This window comes from Engystomops pustulosus, chromosome 3 (assembly GCF_040894005.1).
Source record: "Engystomops pustulosus chromosome 3, aEngPut4.maternal, whole genome shotgun sequence".
Lineage (NCBI taxonomy): Eukaryota > Metazoa > Chordata > Amphibia > Anura > Leptodactylidae > Engystomops > Engystomops pustulosus.
Window position 1 is genome coordinate 171,878,005 of NC_092413.1, and position 6,920 is coordinate 171,884,924.

A 6,920-nucleotide genomic window follows, 5' to 3' on the forward strand; every position below is an offset into this window, starting at 1 on the left:
AAGAAGAAGTGAATGTAGCCTCCCCCTCCCCGATGTGTATGTGAACACTTGTACCATACAGGGGGGTTTCCAGCTGCATCTCTACAGTTTCCTGTTAAAACGTCCTTCAGTTGAGGTAAAAATATCTACATGTGAATGGTAAGAAAGTAGATTCTTCTCACTTGTAATTAGTGTTAAAAAAACAGGCTGCAGGCTACTCGGCCCGGTGCGAGGTTCACGTAGATATTTCTTAACAATGCAGTGACATTAGATAGAGACATGAGCAGCCTCAATCCATACGCTTCTCTGTGGTAATGACTTATGACAGTAAACTAGTATATAGACAGACCGTCAACTAGCAAGAGCAATAGGAGGCTAGAACATAAAATGAAAATATAGATTTTCCAGGTTCAGTTGAGTTTGGTTTATTGGCTTGAACATGCTACCCTGTAACTTTTATGTTTTATTTTTTTGTTCTTTTGTGGGTTTCTTCTGTGATTGCTCACAGTGGATAAATGTCATCTTGCTGAGATACTTATTGCTGTCTTGGGATACAACACAGGCCTGCTGTGCAGTTGTGTCTGAAGAAGACCATTGTGTCATAACCCAGTACAAGAACAAAGAAAAAAGGAAGCAAACAAAGCAATATACAAGTAAAAGTCGCAGGATGATTCTAACATAACACCAACTCAATTTAAATGTGGGGACGTTCTTTAGGTTAAACTGTTATCAGTTATGACAACAATAAACTGTAGACAGTACAGGTAGAGTCCCTGGAGAGGTGTGTAACCATACCTTTGTATGTGTAGTAAGTAGCAGCAGGACTGTGAAATATGAACTTTAATCCAGGTTTGCAGCTCAGTGTTCTGGGCAGGTCTTTCAATCTGAAGAGCTTTTGCTCTTAGCAATGAACTCTTTCAGAAACCCTTCCATCTGCTCTGCCTGACTGATTTAGTATACATCAAAATCCTGATACAGCTGCCACTCCTAGCAGAGGGGCTGTGGAGCCGGGCAGTGCCAAGAGAAAAAAAGCTCTTCAGGCTAAAAGACTCACCCAGAGCTCTTGCAAGAGCTGCAGCACTGGATTATGGCTTCACTTTTCAGAGTCTTGCTGTTACTAACATTATACACAAAGGTATGGTTACACAGATCTCCAGTCTGCTAGCTTTTTATATGGGCTGCCTGATCTCCCATATACTTACCTCCCTCCTGTTCAGCGCAGTGAAGGCTGTCGGTGCCAGCAACGGTTAAGGCTCAGTGGTGAGATCACACAGGCACATAACAGAGGCCACACCATAAATTGTGCCTTTTCTCATGATTACAGTGTCAGTTCTGCTGTTCAACACATCAAATATCACTGTGATACACAAAGTCCCATCATCTGCACTGTGGTCAGTCTGGTCAGTGCGCAATCCGTTTTTCAGACCAGTTATAGCCCTAGAGTATTCTTTCATCTCTTGCCATAGTGGTGAAATAGGATATCACTTTTTGTTGCCACTCTACACCAGAACCTGCAGTGTAAAACACTGGCAGGTCCATGAATTTGCCTTAAAGGGAACCTGTCACCAGGGATCTCATTTTCATTAAAGACAGGTCGCAGAAGCCCATCACACCTGCAGTGCAAAAAATGCCTCTCTGCCTTTTATAAGCATTTGCATTACAATATAATTGTGTGTTATAATTTACTCTTGCACCCTGACAAAATCCTGGGGTAGTCACAGAGGCTGGGCTTTGGTTTGGATGCATTTCAAAAAATAACATGTTCCTTGTCTGGGTTACTCACTCCTTAGGTCTTAGCCCCCACCTTTGTGCTCCTGTACAGCTCCACCTCCAGCTCCTTCTCAGAGGTCACAGCCTGGTGAGATGACATCAGTGGGAGAGGGAAAATGAGGTCCCTGGTGACAGGTTCCCTTTAATTTGCATTAATACCACCTGCACAGGCTTTATAATATAGTTGGCCATCACTGAGCATTATTAAGCACTTTAGCCTCACAATCCATCATGCATATTGACTGTGACTTCTAGCGGTGTTTAATAATACAAGTGCCAGAGACAAGGCAAAATTGCTTGTATTCCCCAGCACCAGAAAGGGGAAAGCTACTAAATAATTTTTTCAATAATGTGCCATGGGGACTTCATGTTTTCCTGCTTGAGCTCTTTTTCAATTAGCATTCATCACAGTTTAAGCAGAATAAGATAGGAGAAAATACTTGTTAGACGATGGATACCATTGTGTGTTCTAAGCTGAGCAATGAGGGCCAAGTAATATATAAAGTAGCAAGGGAAATCTGCAGATCTGAGAGGCCAGATGGTCCCTGTGCTGCCACCAGCTAGTGTTTTCAGTGTTAAGAATTTTGGGCATGACATCATTTACCGCTCTGACAGCTCAACTTTCCCAAGTAGTGTTCATGAGCTATTTTGGAGAAGTGTTAAAACAATCACACAAAATTGTAGGTCTGGATACGTTTCACCAAACCCTTTTTTTTTTCTAAGTCTCCTTAAATAAACATTCAGAATAACTCAGGAGCTGTTGTTTTAGTCTAGCACATTATACATTGCATAAATGGGCTGTCGGGTCACTTTAAGGTTTTCTCCCAGACATAAAAGACAAAATATTAAACCAAAATTATCTAAAGAAATGTTTGTGCAATATGCTGTGAATGCAATATTCACCAGAACATCAAAGGTTGAAGACTAAAGATATCCTCCAGCTGGCCCAGCATACAAGATCAAGAATTATGGCCATTTTGGGCAACTATCCGCAATATTTGCATCGGCTGATAGCAGGCTATGTGACAACAAAGTGATGTTTGTATGTGATCTGTAAACATGGAAATGGTCGGAGATAACCCCTTTAATAATATTGGGTATGGTTAAAAACACAAAAACCATCAGAGCTACCATAATTTATTTTGGGTAGTTTCTTAAAAGTCCTTTTTTACTAATCCCAAACAAATAGGTCGGCAAGAATAAATATGAAGGATACATTTGAACGTGGCAAAAGAAGTAAAATGGCATTTTGGGGAAAAAAAAATCCAAAATTTGATTTGCTTGATTTGTTTACATAAAATAATCATTAAAGTGAACCTGTAAGGGAGAGATTTGGGACACTAAACCAACTTCAAGTCCTTATTGACAGGGGGTTTAGTGTCCCAAATCACCCTGTTACATGTTGTTCCATTGCCGCAGTAATAAAAAAAACTCTTTATATTTTCCTAGATATAAGTTTGATAAGGTGCTTTGGACTCTTGATGCTTGTACGTAGCTTTAATGAAGCCCACATAGTACACCCCAGCTTCATGGTGTATAGACCATCCCAATGTCACATGCACCGTGAAGGCGAGAGCTCCAGCCTGAGGTAAGTGTACATTTTTTTTCTTGTTGTGGGCATAGAAAAAAACAATATAGGTCGCTCTGTGACACTAAACTTCCAATCCATAAAGAGGTATTGGTGGTTTAGTGTCCAATATCAGCCTGACAGGTTCCCTTTAAATGATGACTACCATCAATTTTACTGATGATAGATGTGTCCTACTAAAACGTATCTGAGAAAGGATGCACCTCAAGACTTCTTTTACTATAACTCTATATACGCCAAGATTGCGGCAACATAGAGTTATAACAATTATGCTAATTAGACTGGGGTGCCAGACCCAAGAGCACCTTGTTATAGTTTATTCACCTGGTACCCGATGTCACCTGTTCTATGCACTATGGATGGGACCAGGTGGGACTTGTCTTGTAGGGACATAAATTGTCTTGTAGGGACATGAATAAATTATAAGACAAGCCGCTCTGAGGTGCTCCGGGTGACGGAGCGCTCCAGTCTAATAAGCATAATTGTTATAATCTATTTTGCTGCAATTGCAGTGTATAGACTTATAATAAAAGAAACATACTTCCTCTAGGAACTATTTAGTAGGACACGTCTACCATCAGTAAGGCTGATGGAAGATTCCTTTAAGCAGACACTTGAGCTGCTGGCAGTGAATATTCTATATTGGACTGTTGCACAACGTCAGGATTGGGAATCAGTTGTGATTGGTTACTGGCACAGTGCTATATGTTTACATCCACAGACTTGCCATGTGGACATACTGTACAGTTTTATGTATGCCTCTCGATTCATTTGTGTAGTCTCTGCCCCTAGGACCGCAATGAATTTTCTAATGTCCTGGAGACAAGTGCAGTCTCATAACATATGCTGAGGGAGATGCAGGTAAGATTATTGATTACATAACTAACTCCATGTAAGCCATACTTAAGCCATACACACCTATCAGTCTTTAATATGGTCCTAGATTAATTGTCATATTTTACATTAAGTCTCTATTTCAATAAATACCTATTTTTTGTACCCAGTTAGATGTGAAGAAGAGGGGGTATATAATGACTATTATGGTTCTCCTGATGTAAACATGATTTTCTTGCTTAGATCCTTCTGCATTATCCTGCATCTACTTCTCTTTGAAAGCAATCTCCTAATAGACAAGCCAGAGAAGGATCTGTCATTTCATCTACATCAGGCCGCCTGCAAGGGACAGCATCAAAGTTACAAAGTCTCAGGCCCAGATCTGCAGTCCATAATTACACAGGGTATTGATGGTGACATGAAAACCTCGCGTTCTTTGATGCTGTATGACATATGCTTTTTATTGCTGCTTGGCAGATGTAAACAAGCAGGGTGAGATGAATTTTTTTTTCATACAAAGTGCTCAGTGACAACTTTAAAGTCATCTTTGTAGAAGTTGAGGTGTGACCACGATAACACCCATTATCTGGTAACATTGACATATGGGACCCTCAAACTGTCACAATTGTCCCTCCACGTGTCTACAGTTACATGAAGTTGTATCTCCCAAACCCAATTTAACCCTACAGAGATTATAGTGAAAAGGAGCAGCTTAATCCTCATTATAAAGGCCATCAAACAGATCATCATATAGAAGAGCTAGGTTCTTAATACAGTAAAACCTCTCTGAGAAGACCACTACTTTATCAAAACCACTCTTCTTGAAAAAGATGTTTAATTCCTTCAAATCCTAATTGAATGGTTAAAATCCTTCAAGTGGACCATTTTTTAATTGCAATTTTGGGTGGTCATCTCATAGGAGTCTGACTGTTACTAAATCCTTTATTTCATTTGCCCTTTAAATATTGCGACATCACAAAACAGTAAAAGAGGTCATAACATCATCACAAACTTCTAACTCACTAAATATCACCCGAAAAAAACCAACAATGACAGTAAAAATGCATTTCCATGAAAGGTAAAATATTCTCAAAATATAATATCTGTCTAGAGGGACCAGCTGTTTCCTTATCTGCTGACATATGTTATACAGAATAACAATGGTCACAGTCGCTTGCTATTTGTTGTCATTGCGACACCCAGTACAACATTACAGTCCTCACGTGGGGCGTTTCTACCTTTAAAACTTGGCAAGAAGCACCCTCCACTAAAATATATTGCGAGCCATATAAGGAGACCCAGTTCCACATGTCATGCATAATTTATAGGCAGTAGCAGTCCATTTAACCTTTTCTAGAGGAGATTTGAACCTTAGATAGAAGAAACACATTCTGCAACATACAGTCAACACAGTGGGCTTTAAACGCCCTTCCCCTTTAAAAAGACAGAGCATGTTCCTATATATCATTTAACCCCTCCTGTGCGCCTGCACCTGCTTCTCTCCATGCTAAGGTTTTCTAGTATTATACAGAGGTTGAAGTGTTATACAGCTGCAGGAAAGCTGGTACTTTTTTCGGTAGCAGATGTGGAGGTGATCAATCTGCGTCCATATCAGAGCCCTCGGTGGCGGTATTATATATGTCCATACTGGGCACGCCACTCTGCTACAATGTTACAATCTATCATACAGTTGTGTAAATACAAAGATGCAACTTACCTCTCACATTTTTCAGAGACTTGCAGACTGTGAATAGACCACCCAAGGCATTGTGTCAATGATTTATTAGATGCAGAATAAAAGGGCGTATAGATCCGTAAGTCAGTGCAGCATGATAGTGGACACTGATCAGTCAGCTACTGAGAGGAACAGTCTGTTGAACATACTGTAGCAGTACAGCCTCTTATCTGTAATGTCTAGCTCGCCTTGCTTAATGCACTGCCCCTCCCCCTCAGTCAGAAAACCTACCAGGAAGCATTGGGCGTTCATGTCTGGGGCCTGAGGAATGCGAGAGAAGAAAAAATATCTTTCACTGCCCTTACAGTGTATAATGTGTTCCAAGTAGCATTATGACAGATGAATTTCACAGCCCGATGAATGTTCTGCTGCAGTTTTATCCTGCAACCGCAGACGTACAGTAAGAAAATGTCATTTTGTAGCAAACCCCCTGTAATGCCTACTAATGGTATGTCCCATTTTATATGCATAACATCATAACCTCAGAGCAGTATTACATTGCAAATGTCGTACAAAGTCACAAGCGTTCTATTAAGGATTCACAGAGGCGGCTTGTCAGAAGAAAACGCACACTGCAAGTCTATTCAGCAAGGAGGTCACACGAAAAGTCTTCCCGGAGAAGCTTCAATGTGAATAGCACTGGGTGATCCGTCAAAAGTGGATGAAAAAGTCACAACAACATACGGTGTTAACCGGCCATACACAATGCTGATATTTTGACCCGAAATATTAACACAAATAACAAACTTTACACTAACGTTCTACTGTGTTCATCTATTTCCCAAAATTAGAAATAAGCAAATCATTCAACATTCATTTCTCTAAAGCTTAACTGAATATGATTCGTGTCCGAAACAATGTCGCTTTTATTATCCTGGAAATTGGTATATAACCCCCTCTAGTCCTCTAAAAATCAGGGGAAAAAATGTAAAAAGAAAAAATGTCCTATCTTGTTTTGATAATTTATTACAAATATTTTTCATTTTCAGTTTTCACTAAAACAATAATAACAGA

General features: G+C 40.0%; 1 protein-coding gene across 14 annotated transcripts in view; it reads right to left on the reverse strand.

The window, feature by feature from the left end:
- The window catches only part of MBNL1 (muscleblind like splicing regulator 1), a 134,674-nt gene extending 128,577 nt beyond the window's left edge, over window positions 1-6,097 (reverse strand). For 4 of the 14 annotated variants that reach the window (XM_072143018.1, XM_072143014.1, XM_072143011.1 and 1 more), the window contains exon 1: window positions 5,889-6,095. The gene's annotated coding sequence lies outside the window, so the exon portion shown is untranslated. Of the gene's footprint in view, window positions 1-5,888 lie in introns of all 14 variants that reach the window. The other 10 variants (XM_072143025.1, XM_072143022.1, XM_072143021.1 and 7 more) reach the window with 6 other exon arrangements.
- Window positions 6,098-6,920: the final 823 nt, after the last annotated feature.